This window comes from Mastigoproctus giganteus, chromosome 7 (genome assembly GCF_048544385.1).
Source record: "Mastigoproctus giganteus isolate SK-2022 chromosome 7, ASM4854438v1, whole genome shotgun sequence".
Taxonomy (NCBI): Eukaryota; Metazoa; Arthropoda; class Arachnida; order Uropygi; family Thelyphonidae; genus Mastigoproctus; species Mastigoproctus giganteus.
The window spans coordinates 209,223,790-209,239,563 of NC_143581.1; the positions used below are offsets into that span (position 1 = coordinate 209,223,790).

The 15,774-nt window shown below is 41.7% G+C and overlaps 1 protein-coding gene across 1 annotated transcript in view; it reads left to right on the forward strand.

Moving 5' to 3' along the window:
• Positions 1 to 15,521: 15,521 nt before the first annotated feature.
• The window catches only part of LOC150083637 (uncharacterized), a 164,242-nt gene continuing 163,989 nt past the window's right edge, over positions 15,522 to 15,774 (forward strand). Inside the window, exon 1 of the mRNA XM_090378095.1 lies at positions 15,522 to 15,765. The gene's annotated coding sequence lies outside the window, so the exon portion shown is untranslated. The remainder of the gene's footprint in view (positions 15,766 to 15,774) is intronic.

The window sequence follows — 15,774 nt, forward strand, 5'->3', positions numbered from 1 at the left end:
TGCAGTTTATGAGTTAGCATCTCTCTTTTGAGCAACCTGTATTTTATTATTAATATATACACACACTGGCCAAAAAAATACGAACCTTTTAATTTTGACAGTCACAGACAGAAAAGGTGCAAAGAAAACTGTGAAATGGGATTATGACGTGTTGCCTCGTTAGGTATAAAGAGAGCACAGGCTGTTCAACTGTAGTAAGCTGAAACCAGAATGGGGAAAATGCGTGATCTAGCAGACTTTGAAAAGGTCTTATAATAGGTGCACATTTAGCAGGAGCAATGATTCAAGAAAAGACAACTGGTTTCTCAAAAGCATCCATGTCAAAGGGTTTTTTTTTTTTTTTTTTTTTTTTTTAATGACTGGAGAGCAAGTCCTCTTGGGTAGCACAGTTGGTTAATAGCCGTCCTTCCAAAACCAGGTGAAAAAGATCCTGGATTCGAATCTCGTCAACGACGCGAGGAATTTTTAAGGGACCTTTTCACAACGTGGCTGAGTTAGTCAGTCTCAGACGAGGGCAGCATGGTTGTTTTCCCAAAAACTCGTGTTTTTCGTCCAGCACATATTATATACAGCGCAATATGGCCTAAGTTACTGATGCGCCTAAAACCATAAAACAACTTACAACTGGAAAGCAAAGTGGTTTTTTCACATCTCAAAGGCATATTATGTGGCAGAAAACAATATATCAAGGGCTAAGCCATCGTACCCTAAAGAGAACTCTATGTAAACAGGACGTCCAGTGAGCAGCAAATAACATCCGAATACAACCAAGCCCATAACCGCCCTATTTCAACCTGAGGAAATTGGGTATTGGCAGTCGCCTGCCTGTTTGGAAGCCACTTGTTTCAGAGAAAAGCAGAAAACTCCGCTTGCGGTGGTGCCGAGAAAGTCGTGATTGGACAATGGAACAATAGAAGAAAGTCATATGGTCAGACGAATCACGATACACTTTGTTTTAAGCTGATAGTAGGCAGGCAGTGTGGCGAGAACCTCACCAAGCGATGGATCCTGCTTGCCTTGTTAAGACAATCCAAGCACCCGGAGGTGGTATCATGATATGGGCAATGTTTTGTTGGCACGGACTGACTCCATTGATACTGGTGGAACGTCGAATGTCATTCAGGGAGTATATGAATTTTGCATCAAACCTACTGCACCCTGCAACATTGCAATTTTATCCCGAAGGTGATGGCCACTTTATGGATGAAAATGCAATAACGTACCGAGCCAGAATCGTGCAAGAATAGTTCAGAGACCATGACAATGATTTCCACCATCTTCCCTGGACCCCACATTCACCTGGTCTTAATCCTATTGAGGACGCATAGGATATGCTGTGGAGAGCTTCCACAGTGAAGTCATCTTCCTTCAACTTCGTCGCAACTAAGCGATATTTTGCTAGAAGAATGGTTGCAATTTGATTAAAATGCACTAAAAAACTTTATAGAATCCATGCCGCACTTGCTGTTGTTCAAAACAAAGGCGGCCCAATTTGATACTGAATAAAGGTCCGTATTTTTTCAGCTAGTGTGTGTAATTAATACTACAATGCTAAGGAACTGATTATGTTAATAATTAATAAACGTAACACTAGCTGTTGTCACTGCAAAATTTTTGTGATCTGTGGTGGGAACATTATAGAGACTAATTGTCTTAGATGGGAACGCATTTTTGAGACATACGTTTTTGAGATATACTATTGATAGCAGTGCAGAATGGTAATCTTGTGCGACCTTGTTCTCGATTTTACAAATTTGGGCGCCTAATGATACTTGAAATCAAGACAGCCTTTAATGAGCTTTGCTAGCGAGTACATATTTGCAGCTGTAATATGTATTTTCCATATTAGTGAAGTCGGCAGAGCTTGGAGCGATGAATCGGCATTGAGATTGTGAGCAGTCATCCAATTAATCAATTGATCCACTTCAGGATCCAACATTCGAACCCACAGAATCTACTGAGTTGTGCATATGGAGCCAGGGACAAATAACAGAAGCATATTTGCTCCACTGACATCAAGGGGCACAGTGTGCGCCCGCCACGAAAACACTCCCCACACCATTTGAACTCCACCCATCAGCCTTCATTGTTAACACTTAACAAGAATGGATCCATAGAGGCGTGCTGTTTTCGCCATATTCTGCTCATAAAATCATCGTCAAACGGCAAGAACCGGGATTCGAAGTTTGGAAGAACGTTCCAGGAAACGTTTTTCCGATCCTCTACTGTCCAAGTGTTGGTCTTCCTGGGCCTACTATAAACACAAATACTTGTTTTTTTTTTTTTTTTTTGGAGTGATCAGTCCGGTCGTAAGCTGTGACGAGGTACAACGAGTTGCGCCTTCTGAAATGCCTGTTTGGTTACCACTGAGTTAATAAATAAATAAATAAATTCTCTGTTTATACTCCGGAACGACCAAACGGTCAGAGGAGCTCACAAGATAGACAGAATACAAGAAACAGCACGGTATTCAGCAGTCACGGGCTTGAACCCCGGTCACTCAAGGTACGTGTACTTATGCACCAGCGCGCCTGACCATTAGGCTACGGCGGCCTGTTATTTGACTGACTGTAGCCTTTCTCTTACCCTACCCTAGTTTTTCTTCCTCTGTTAGCCTCTCACATCAACGAACTATTTCCGACAACAGAATAGTCGTTGGCTGGATCTCATTTGGTCACTGGACCAATCTCGATATATCTCAGCACTGGTGGGTGGGTGACGGAATATGAAAACCCCATGTGGGTTGCAATTTCCGAAATATTCATACCGGAGCAGACTATCACGTTATATTCAAAGTCAATTAAATCTTTCATGTTACACATTCTCTCACTGAACTGCACCTTTTTTTTATTTATTAATTCCCTTTAATTCTACAATGACAACGGTTAATCCAAACATAAATACCCACATTCCAGACTACATACAGGGGAATCACATAGTTAATCAATACACACTCACTTACGTCTAACCGTACAAATGTTGCATATCGTAATTGGCTTGTTTCTAATTCTTCAGTTTCATTTTCTGCCTACACCAAAGCTCTCAACAATTGTAAAGCAGTTATTAATGAGTCCAAACTAGAGTTTGAACAGGCTAAGAGTAGAAAACTTGCTTCTTGCCCTAATGGTAGCCGAGCATTCTGGTCTCTTGCCAAAGCTATTGGCCGCAACTTTTGCCCATCTCTGCTCCCACCTCTGTCCAAACCAGATGGTTCTGCTGTCACTTCAGACAAGGACAAAGCTGACCTGCTAGCATCCCATTTTTCTTCCAGCTCATGTATTAATGAACTTGGTAAAACACCTCCCACCATTCCCAACACGCTCCATTCAATGCCTCCTGTGGTCTTCCGTCAAAAGGATATCAGAAGGATTTTGATGAATCTTGATGCTAAGAAAGCTCCAGGTCCTGATGGTATTTCTCCACTTGTTCTCAAAACCTGTGCTCCTGAACTTACTCCTATTCTTTGCCGCCTTTTTTCACTTTCTTATTCCAAAGGTGTTTTTCCTTCTGCTTGGAAATTTGCTCATATCCAGCCAGTTCCTAAAAAGGGTGACAAATCCCTCCCATCCAATTATCGTCCCATTGCAATTACTTCTACTCTTTCTAAAGTAATGGAGAAATCAATTAACCGCCAACTCTTAAACTACCTAGAAACCTTCCGTCTGATCAACGATCGCCAGTATGGATTCCGTCAATGTCGATCCACTGGTGATATTTTGGCTTATGTTACCCATTTATGGACTAATTCAATGGAAAGGTTCGGTGAACACAAGTAGTTGCTCTTGACATCTCAAAGGCTTTTGATCGTGTTTGACATAAAGGTCTTCTAAACAAGCTTCCATCTCATGGTTTGCTAACTGTTTTTAGTAATTGGTTATCTAGTTTTCTCTCTGATCGCTCACTGAGGGTGATGGTAGATGGCTCTCTGTCTTCTAACTTCTCCACTAATGCTGGTGTCCCCCAAGGTTCAGTTCTTTCCCCCACTCTTTTCCTCTTGTATATTAATGACCTTCTTCCATTGACTGGAAATCCTATCCATAGTTTTGCCGATGATAGCACATTGCATTCAACTTTCCATTTTGAGAAACCTTGTCCTGTTCAATCAGCTTCAACTTCTCGAAAATCTGCTGCCAATTCCTTAAATGCCGATCTTGAGGTAATTCTCCAGTGGGGCAAAGACAACTTAGTTGATTTCAATCCTTCTAAAACTCAGTCTTGTCTTATATCTCGCAAAAAGGATTCTTCTGCTCCTATGCTTATCTTTAGTGACACTCCGATTTCTAGGCAAAATGATATATCTCTTTTGGGGATTACCCTGACTTCTAATCTCTCTTGGCACAAGCACATTACAAATATTGCTTCCTCTGCATCTAAAAAACTTGGTTTTCTCTTTCGCTCTCGGCGTTACTTTTCTTCCAAACAGCTGCTCACTCTGTATAAATCGCAAATCCGTCCTGCCATGGAATATTGTTCCCACATCTGGGGTGGTGCCCCAAAACCTCTCTCAGGCTTCTTGATTCCATCCAGAAGAGGGCAGTTAGGTTAATTAATGATTCATCTCTAACAGAGTCTCTCCACTCGCTGTCTCATAGACGCACTGTTTCTACTGCATGCCTCTTCTACAGATACTTCCATGGGCACTGTTCTTCTGAATTGGCTTCTATAATTCCCACTCTCTCTGTCAAAACAGTCCGAACACTTGCCGCCACCAGCCAACATCCATTTACTGTCCAACTTCAAACCCACAGAACCAACTTTTCATCTTTCTCATTTATTCATTCAACTGCCGTTTTCTGGAACAACCTTCCTTCATACGTATTTCCTGAAAATTACAATCTACAGAAGTTCAAGTCCAATGTTAACAAATATCTTCTTTCGTCTTCTCAACCTCCAACCCAAGCACGGTACTAAGTATTATAGGTTCTAATACCTCTCGTGTTTGGGGTTCACATAAAAAAAAAAAAAAAAAAAAAACCATGGTCATCCGTTGGTGAGCCTTCAGCAGCTCAACATCCCTTGTGGTGCCCGGACGGCCAATATTTTTAAATCGGCCCCATTATACGGAGGAGGGTCGCTGAAGTGCGACACCACACCCCTTTATAGGAGGCAGTAACTGTTGAGACAACAGGTTGGATGTTATCAAACTCCAAGGCTATTGCATTCTTTAAACTAGTATTTCTATTATAATACACTTTCTTCCTTCTATGCAATACCTCAAGTTCCTCTCCTGTTCTCACCACTTGCGCATCTAAAAGGAACAGAGATCCACCTCTGGCACAGTAGGTCCGGTTTGCGAATACTTTCCTCTGTGGTGAAGCATGGTTCATTTCTGACTAGCCATCCTTTCTGCCGGAGTCTATTTTCCACAATGTCCACAATGCCATGTCGTCGCACTCTCAAAGTGCGTGTACGGATGTACCCCTGTGATATGCGGGAGAGCGACTGGACCGCATTGCATCCAGCCCTGCATATTCTCTCCGTACTACGTCCTCTTGATGTTCCGGAGAGGGTAGGAAGAGCATCAATCCTCGTTCTTATGAGATCAATATACGCATGGCTGGACAACAATTTGGTTCCGTCACCCACCCACCATTGCTGAGAGCGGACCTTTCCTGATTCTCATAAACCCAGACCGTCAAAGGACTCGTGTAAGAGGCGGATTCACCGCCCCTTCACTGATGCCTTAGTCTCCAATCTAACTGCCCCATCTTGTTGTAACTTCTGGATGTTTCTCAACTCTACCTTAATATGTGGCAGATTTACAATATGTCTAGTCAAGGCTGAAGGTGAGTACTGGAGCTTCTCCAGCCTATTCTTCTTCAGGAGAGGGACAGTCCATCAATAGGACGGAATCCCCCCCCCCCTCCGAGATATCAGCCTGGATGTAAGCCGAGACGGTATCATGTGGCAGGCGGAGCTATTCTCTGACCGCAGACCTCACTTGGGTATCTAAAGTGTTCAGCCTTCCGGCCATAACTCTGCCCAGAACTAAGCTATGAAACAGCCTTGGTATTACATACGTTCTGAGGAGAAATACCCTTTGCTGTGGCTTCAGCGGAGCTTTCCTCAAACGCTTAAGCATATCTACCAAGAAGGCCCCGGGCCATTGCTCTCCCCCCGGGAGTAAACTCTAAGCAGAGGTAATGCCATGCGGAAGTTATTTCCCCGGTTGGAAGGCGACGGTCACCGGCAAAGAAGCTCCTGTCATCAACCTTCAGCTTCTTGTCTCTCCTCGATGGGACAGTAGTAGTAGTAGCAGTAGTAATAGTAGTTGTTGTAGTTATAATAGTGGCATGTGATGCAAGAAAGCAAGCATATGAGCTTAATGTAGCATCAGGCAAAAAAAAAATTTTACACAACCATTCAATCTATATGTTTGTCCAGTTCCTCCTTAAATTTATTTAACCTATCAACTTCCACAACGCCAGATGGCTGTTTGTTCCAGCAATTAACCACCCACTGGCTAAAGGCAAATTTCCGCACATCTATTCTACATCTGGCTTTTCTCAATTTGAATTTATGCCCCCTTAGGTTCGTAATCTCCTTCCTAAAATGAGGCCTCCAGACCTGTACGCAGTACTCAAGGCGTGGCCTGACCATTGCCTTATACAGAGGAGTAATCATCTCCTTTTCCCTGCTAGCAAAATTCCTATATATCATTGACAAAACCCCATGACCTGCCCTGGCAGCCCGTCTGCATTGCTCAGAAAACTTCATATCTGTCTGCACAATTACTCCCAGGTCTTTTTCATTTTCTACCACCTTAAGTGTAGTACCACACTGTTGGTATGTTTCTCTGGGGTTACTTCTACCTATATGAAGTACTTTGCATTTGTCAAGGTTAAACTTCAGTTGCCACTTCTCAGCCCATCTGCCCAAATTTTCTAGATCCTGTTGCAGTAGCACACTACCATTACTGTCATTAACAACCCTGCCAACCTTTGTATCATCTGCAAACGTCTACACTAAACCTGATATACTTCATCAATATCATTGATAAATATACAAAAAAAAAAAAAAAAAAACAGTGGACCCAACACCAAACCCTGTGGGACTCCACTAATAACATTAGTCCACTAAAAGCAGCACCCATTGATTACCACCCTCTGTCTTCTCCCACTCAACCATCCTTTTATCCATTGTAGCAACTTACCCTTAATACCATTCTGCTCCAATTTGTACAGTAGTCTTCTATACGCAACAGAGTCAAAAACTTTCCTGAAATCCAAGTACTGTATATGATATCAAAATTACTTTTTGCATCCTTTGTAACTACATCAAAGACGTTTAAATATTGGAGTAAACGTTTAGATATTGGAGTAAACATTGGAGCCGAGAAGATGCTGAAGCTACAAGAACGAGATCATCAGCAAACGCCATGACATTGACTTTAAATTTACCTACATCAAAGCCGATGTAGGCAAAGAGATCCCTCACTAATATGTCAATAACAAGATTAAAAAGACAGGTGATAAAGGATCTCCCTTCCGACCGTCATTACTGGGGTGAATAACATGGCACTCACCGGCAAATCTCATCTCAGTTGTACATTTATTTTGAAGACAAATAATTTAAAAAAAAGGCCGGAAAGCCTCAAGAATTGCACCATGGCTCACACTGTCCAAAGCATCTACTGACTTAGTGAAAGCAAATAGTATATGCCTGAAAAAGCCAGAAAAAGTGTAGCGTGTGGTTTGTGAGAGTAGTGCGCGATGTTCTGTTGTTCTGTCTCTGGCTGCTTGGTCGCAGGGCCCCTAGGGGAACCCCATGTTGTCCACTGCCACCACTAGGAGGTGAGCCAGGCTTCCCATTATACTCTGGCTGGCCTCTGCCAGGGTTGACTGAGCTTCCTGATGGAGACCAAGTAAAAAAAAAGAGAGAGCTAGAAGAAGGGGTATAGAAGAAGAGAGGATTGAAAGGGGAATGAATTTGGATGGATTGACGGAGAATAATTAATCCACCCTAGCTTATGCGAAGTAAGGGAAGGAGTGAGGGTTTAAGAGCCACAGGGGACAGGCGCCATGTGTAACTGTCATTGGCACAGTACTTGTTGATCACGCACTGTGGTGAGTGCCAGCAATCCCGCACCTAGATCGGTGCCAGTAGTATATCCTACCCATTTCGGGTTTGCAATAATTTTTAATTCCCACATTCCGAGGAGTGCCAGCATCCCGCACCTTGAATGGTGCCTGCAATAAATCCTACCCAATTCGGATTAACATGGTCCTGTCTGTGTTGGAGAGTTATTCCACGCCAGTCTGGTTTAGTTCTTCGGCTCTGAGTTCTGCAATCTTAGCTCTCCTAAGTGCAAATGTTTGCACGTAGGTGGTTAATGCCTTATAGGTATCTTCCTCGAGTAGCAGAATGAATTCTTGATCGCGAGGGTTCCTCTGTATTGTGGTGAATTTAAGCCTAATTGTCGTAGCTGGGGCACTCGTAAATGAGGTTTCCCCAGGACTCCTCTTCGCCGCAGTGGGAACTTGGATCATTCTCGATTCCCATGGCGGGTTTTTGTTGGAAGGATCCATGCCCGGTGATGAGAGGTCTACTGGCAGTTCAATTGACTTCAGAACCGATAAAATTCTTCATAACATAATCATCCAAATTCTCCAGACTCATTCTATCATCAAGAGCTTGAGCTAATAAAACCTTGAGATAACGAACGATGTTCCAATAATGGTAAGTGCTTGTTTGTTTGTTTTGGTTTTTAGGAGCATTAGCAACTAAGGCCATACTGCTCTGGGACATGAGGTGGTCATTCCCTGACTTTTCCGCATCCTCCGTATTTGGTGGTGCGGGCTCGAACCCCGGTCTAATCAAGAAGCGTGTGCTACGCACTACTGCTCCTTCCCACCTGGGTACGGAGGCGCCATGGTGAGTGCGAATCCACCAACGATTCTAACATTCGGTCATGCCAGAGGTTCTTTTAAGATGTTCATTGGGATACTCTCCCATACTTCCTCCGTCGATGGACTAATAGACCCGACCAAAAGACCATTAAACTCCAACGTGGAAACCTCATTGAGACCATGGGGTGGCGCTGCTCATGAGGGTACATTTTTGGTTACTCCCCTCCAGGCAGAACCAGATGCCTCTCTTAGAATCTGAGGCATATCTTGATTAATATTAATAGTCATTTCAGTCTCCCGATGAATTGGGGACTACCAAGTCCCCCGGTGGTCCAGGGTCCCGTGGTATCAAGTCCTGAGAGCTCCCCGATTGTTCATGGTCTCTTCTTGTTTCAGAAGTCATACATCCCGATTGTCCAGGATGTCTTAATTCCACCGGCGAGCCGGGATCGGTCACAGAGGTGCTCCCCAAAGGTCCAGGGGTATCGTCTAAAGTAATGGAGAACCCCGCTAGTCCAGGGTCTGTAGTGACACCGACACCCCATGGCATATGAATTAAAATATTCGGGTGGCCTAATATAATAGTTGTTTTTTTTTTAAGGACACCCGATGGTCCAAGGTCACCACCTAATAGAATACGTTGCACCAAATTGATATAGGACTCCATCTTCCTTATTCCCTTTATGCATCAACTGTTCGATGGGGAAACTTAGCCTGAAGTTTTTGATTAATATTCTCGGCCCTGATGTTTGAACAATGGAAACTTCCGCGTGAGCTAACATCGCAATCTCTTCAGACTATCTGGCTTTGACCCTTGTGATATTGATTGCAGTATTGGCTTCAATAGGATGTGTGCATACCCCCATCCTATTTTGCATACCCCTACCAGATTTTGTTGTAAAAGTTCTTTCACGATAGTCGCAGGCCCAAGAAATGCTCGGAGGCGGAGCGGCAGGGGGCTCATCATCCCCAGTAGAGGCAGGCAGGAGTGTGGGCGGTGATCTTCGATGACTTGAGACAGGTGGTTGCAAAGTTTTCTCTCTTTCTTTCTTTCTAGTAGCCCAAGCAGGGTAGGTAGCCCCGATTGAGAGGAACATGGTGTCCTATCGATGATCTATCGAACTTTTGCAAGTAGAGATAGGGATGTGATAATCCCTCGTGGTGTGGAGGTAGGGTACTCCGCGCTTGTGACTGATGTTAGTAGCCACTTCGTGGGCAATCTCGATATATCCGAGACATAGTCGTATGTGAAAACTCAATGTGGGTTGCAATTTCCGAAAAATTTATACCGGAGCAGACTATCACTTTATATTCAAGTCAATTATATCTTTCTGGTTACACATTCTCTCAATGAATTGCACACATATATATACAATATCCCTACTTCCCACCTGAACTATATTAGTATTAGTATTAGTAATGGCCGCATGGTGCAAGAAAGCCTATGGCTTATGCTGCACTAGCCAAAAAAAAAAAAAAAAAATCTGAACAAAACAATGATAAAAACAAAACAAAAAAAAAAAAAATAATAATTAATAAAAAAAAAGGAAATTAAACCTATCATCCTATGCGCTTCCCTTACCCGAAAGTACTATCCAGATGACCTTTGAATTTCCCCAAACTGTCGGCCTCTACCACCCATGAAGGCAACTTATTCCAATAATTTATAACTCGCTGGCTAAAATAAAACTTCCTGCAGTCCAATCTAAACATTTCCCCCCGTAACTTGAATTTATGTCCCCTAGTTCTAGCATCATTTATAATCTTGAAAATTTCGTCCTCATTCATTTTACTGATGCCTCTCAGAGCCTTAAACACCTCAATCAAATCTCCTGTAAAGTGTCTAGTTTCCAAACTCTGCAACCCACATATTCGAAATCTTTCTTCATAAGGACGCCCTTTTGCCGATCTCACCATGCGAGTTACCCGTCTTTGCACCCTTTCAAGAAGCTCGATGTCTTTCTTGAGGTGCGGTCTCCATACTTGAACACAGTATTCCAAGTGTGGTCTAACATAAGCCTTATATAATGGGATTATCACGTCCCTATCTCTACTTGCAAAAGTTCGATAGATCATCGATAGGACACCATGGGCCTTCCTTGCAACCTGTTTACAATGCTCAGAGAATTTCATGTCTGACCGTATCGTAACACCCTTTCCTCCAGTACTGGGTTTAGTTGAACTCCACCAAGCGAATAAGTTATTTTGGGATTACTGTTTCCCAGGTGTAATACCTTACACTTTGTTGGATTAAAGCATAGCTGCCATTTTTCTGACCATTCCTGAAGTCTATCTAGGTCTCTCTGAAGAAGACGATATTACTGATGGAGCCCCTCTATTTTATGAGCAGGGCATGAGTACATTATAAAGTTGCAACTCAGTGTGTATCCCTAAGTGTGCTGAAAGCTGTACCAGAAACGAAATTTAGTTCTCTATTTTTATTCAACTCTCTTTTTAGTCTATGTGTCTTTCGTGATCGGATGTATGTCTGATAAGTTGCATATCAATTTTATTTTTTTTTTTTTTGTCAAGTGGAGTGCGGAGCCCAAGCAATCACTCTTTTCGTCTAAGGCCGGTCTTGATTTTAGATGAATCCCCAAAACAACCCACTTGGTTATCAAGGCTTTTATAAAATAAACATGTTGACATAAGCAATACTCTTATGCTTATAATATCCAGAAGTATTTTCCATCGATCACTCGCATACAGTATTAGCCAACTTCTTTGCTATATTTACATACTCAGGTTGATCATCTACTTCGCGGAATGACAGCCATTGACTCAAATGATTTTCGCAAACTTCTGGTAGATGGAAGGAGAGCATGTATCCAAGAATAAGCTGATACAGTTACAAGTTCTGACATGTCTGGTAGTTGTAAAGTGACTTATTAGATGGAAGCGTGAATCGTTCGCTGTTCTGCTCAACATGGCATGAGTGCTACAGAGACTGTGACGACGTGTCAGAGACTTATGGAGCCAGGTGGTTGAAGACAGCAGCAATTTTAAAGTGGCACAGAAGCGTTAAAGAAGGTCGAGAATTTGTGGCTGGCGATTTTTGGCCTGGACAGCCGTGGGCTTTTCACTCAAGAGCAAATTTCGAAGGTCTAGGAGAATCTGGATGAAGACAGGAGGATCTCATTCAGTCAGCTAAGCAGAAGAAATACCAATCTCATATGGCAGTGCATACGTGATTGTTAGAGAGCACCTTAAAATGTTGAAAATCTATGCACCCCCAAACCAAAGCCAGAGTTACTGGGACACAGTTACTCCAGGGTCCCGAAGTTCGCAGGCCCACCATCGGACCAAAGCAATTACTGTAAGAACTAGTTTACAGGGTTCTAATAATTATGTTCCCTGACAACCTAAATACGGTTATTCCGACTTCGCTAAAATATATACAGATCGATCGAAGTCTGAGAGTGGATCGGGTGCAGCAGTGGTACTCCCTGATACTATCATTTCTCTATCTCTTCCAACAGAGTGTAGTAGCTACATGACTGAATTATATGCTTTGAAGCTTGCATTAGAAAATGTCTTCCATATGTCAATTCAAAAGAGCATAATATACACAGACTCGCAAGGTTCCGTATTGGCATTGCAAAACAATTCCCCACCTACTCACCCATTATCAAAGCTCATCAAAACACAGTTGATAAGTCTTAGAGAGCATCAGCAAAAAGGTTATCTTCTGCTGGATACCAGGCCATACCGGAATACCAGGAAATGAAATTTCACTTGATGATTCCAAAAATCCATCCAGCTCAGTCCCAACGAATTCTCTAGTACCGGTCACAGATTATAAAATGAATATACAAAGAATATGTAAAGATCAATGGACTCTTCAGTGGCAAACGCAATTTCATAATAAACTACTCCAATAAAACCTTTACCAAAATTATGGGCTTCTAGCTCCATAGCAAACAGACAAGAAGTAATTCTAGCCAGAGCCAGAATCGGCCATACTCATTTAACCCATCTGTTTCTTTTGTCAGGAAATGGTCCTCCCCAGTGTAGTCAGTCATACACCACTCACAGTCAAACACATACTTCTGGACTGTACTCTATATCAGTGTTTCTCAAAGGGTGTGCCGCGTCACATTAGTGTGCCGCAAAATTTTCCAAGTGTGCCGCGAAATTTAGAAATTTCTTCTTCTATGACTACGTAGGTGTGCCGCGAAATTTTTCTTCTTTGGAAAATGTGCCACGAGAGTAAAAAGATTGAGAAACACTGCTCTATATAATAATATAAGGTATAAGGTATAAGGTATGTTAGTGTCTAACGGCTCCTGGGATTTCTCCCATCTCCGCGGGTGTACATTGTATCGGGGCCAGAGATTTGAAGTGTGTGGGGGTCATGTGCTGTATATTGTGTTGTGCCCTTTGTTCCTCCGGTCTATTAGCCTCCGAGCCCCTAGTGGGACCCGACGTTACCACACCTATATAATAATGCTCGACTAGTGTCTTTCAGTTCTCTGTCAAATTTAAAGGAACCTTTGTCACTTAGCCATATCATAGGGCGAAAAATCAAATCCCGCAGAATTCTTCTCCTTCTTAAAACGAATAGGATTGTAAACCGTTTTTAACTGCTTCTAAATCAACAAACGCAGGCAGTATGTACCACTTCCATAAGTGCAATATGGCCTAAGTAGCCATTGCACTTAAAATCCCAACAACAACAACCTAAATACGGTATCACCCTCAACCCCTGAAATTGAAACCCTCATCCTTTCCTTGAGCACCGAAACTTCTTGGATACTATCCATTTCATAACATTGTAGTGGCTACCTACTTACTATTAGTTCTTGCATTGTGATATCCCTGGTACTGGCCGGATCTTTGGTGATATTCAGGTGAAGGACATTTATAAGCCATCCAAACGGTTTTCAAAAATCTGGTCATCAGTTTTGATTATCTGAAAGAGTGACCTTGGATTACGTCACGACTCACAAGCAATGAGCTCACAGGGAATCACCTGCAGTCATACAATCCTGTATTGTATTTTGACTCGATCTTGTATTGACTATTATTAGTGTAAAAATTACAAAAATATCACAAACATTCAGTACAAGAATGATAATTCATCAAAAAAAGGGGGTATATGATTATAACTACTGTGCTTTTGTGTATGGGTGTGGGTGGGAGGGTGGAAGGACATATCACCGTCTTTCCTCATGGGATGGAAAAAAGTCTCGGTTCAGATCCCGTTATTAACTAAAGCAATTTTTATGGACTTTTTACACAATGTGGAAAATCGTTTTTTCGCCCGAACAGACAAATCGAATCGAATTGAAGAAAACGTGTAATTACAGACACAATATACTGATGCCTCACAGCCTCAGTTGCTTTGGTATTTAACATACCTCACATTTACTATCTTGCAACAGCATATTAAAAAATAGGGAAGCCAGGTATCTGTTTCGTAAGCTTTGCTTTTCATAAAATGGACTCGGTTTTATAATATGAATCATAAAATTAACTAAAATTGTAATATACCAATAACTCCGAGGTGCACAGCGTATTGTATAACTGTTTTACTACATAATTGCTTTATTTCCAGAAGAGGAGTATTGGCAATAACTCTTAAACGATTTTGTTTTATGGTGCAGTTAGGTAGTGAGTAATTTCGTGGAATCCTGCGGATTCAAATGAGCAACAACTCTGAACACGCATACTACCACTCGCAAACTTCCAACATAAAATCATCATTAATGCACATTATTACAGGCCAACAGTGGAACAGCATTCTGACACGCTCTGATCCCTTCGGGGCACTGATTTTATTATCGGCAGTTGTTAATCGAAATTATGAGGGGAGGGTTGGAATCAGTATACCCAAATACACATTCCAGTTTCAAACTTATATAAAATACAATTACGAATTGTTTGCAAAATTTCATATCTTATTTGTAATTCGTTTTTAAATCCTGAGTTACTTCTGTTCTCGTTAATAAAAGCAGTTTACGAGTTTATTCAGCTTTGCCCAATTTCCTGAACTAGTTACTAAACCTTTTTTAATTCCTGTTATTGTAATATTTATCACAGCACGTTATACATTATTTCACAACAGCTGGTCATATGGAATATGAACAGAACAGTCGGTTGAAATAAAAATAAGTTTCATTTTTAACACTATATGTGCTCTTAATTTTTTTTACAATTAGTGTATTCCACATGCTTACCAATATCATAATATAATATTATGCAAATTATGCATGCATTTTATTAGGCATTGATAATTTTTTGTTTTTATAGGCCTAACAAAATACGTAAACAAAACTGGAACTTTTGTTATTTTCAAAATCAAGAGACTGTTTACTTTTACAGCTATTTCTGAAAATATCAGAAATACTATCTTCACACAAGCATCATTCAAATCATCATTCGGCTCCTTTTTTTTTTTTTTTTTATTTCTTTGTTTCTTTTTTCACGTGATAATGCCAAAAAGTCGAAAATGCTCCAAGTTAATTTTCTTTCAAACCTTGAAGTTGGTTCAATACAAATCACAAAAAAAATACATTAAATGGAAAACTGCTGGTATATAGGTGGCGCTGGCCTTTCTGTTTACACCGCCTCTCCCCCTCTCTCTCTCTCTCTGCGGAAACTGCCGTAGCCATGGTCGTAGTCGATTCGACACACCCTAGCGGCAGAATAAAGGCCGTATACTGATACGAATACAGACCGATGTTTGTGTAGAAGCTTGCGTGTGTTCTACTCCTGTTTTCTCTCGCTTGCTTGCTATTAAGAAAGAAGGGGGGAAAAGTTTAGTTTCATTTACACTATTCCCGTGGGCATAAATGCACCTGCTCTTTTTTTAACAGTTCTGCTCCAGCTTTTTTTTTTTATTTCTATAATTTGGAGCGACATTGTGCCTGTTTACTTGTCAGCATATCAAGTACCCCCTGAGGTTGGCTTTACGGTAAGGCAA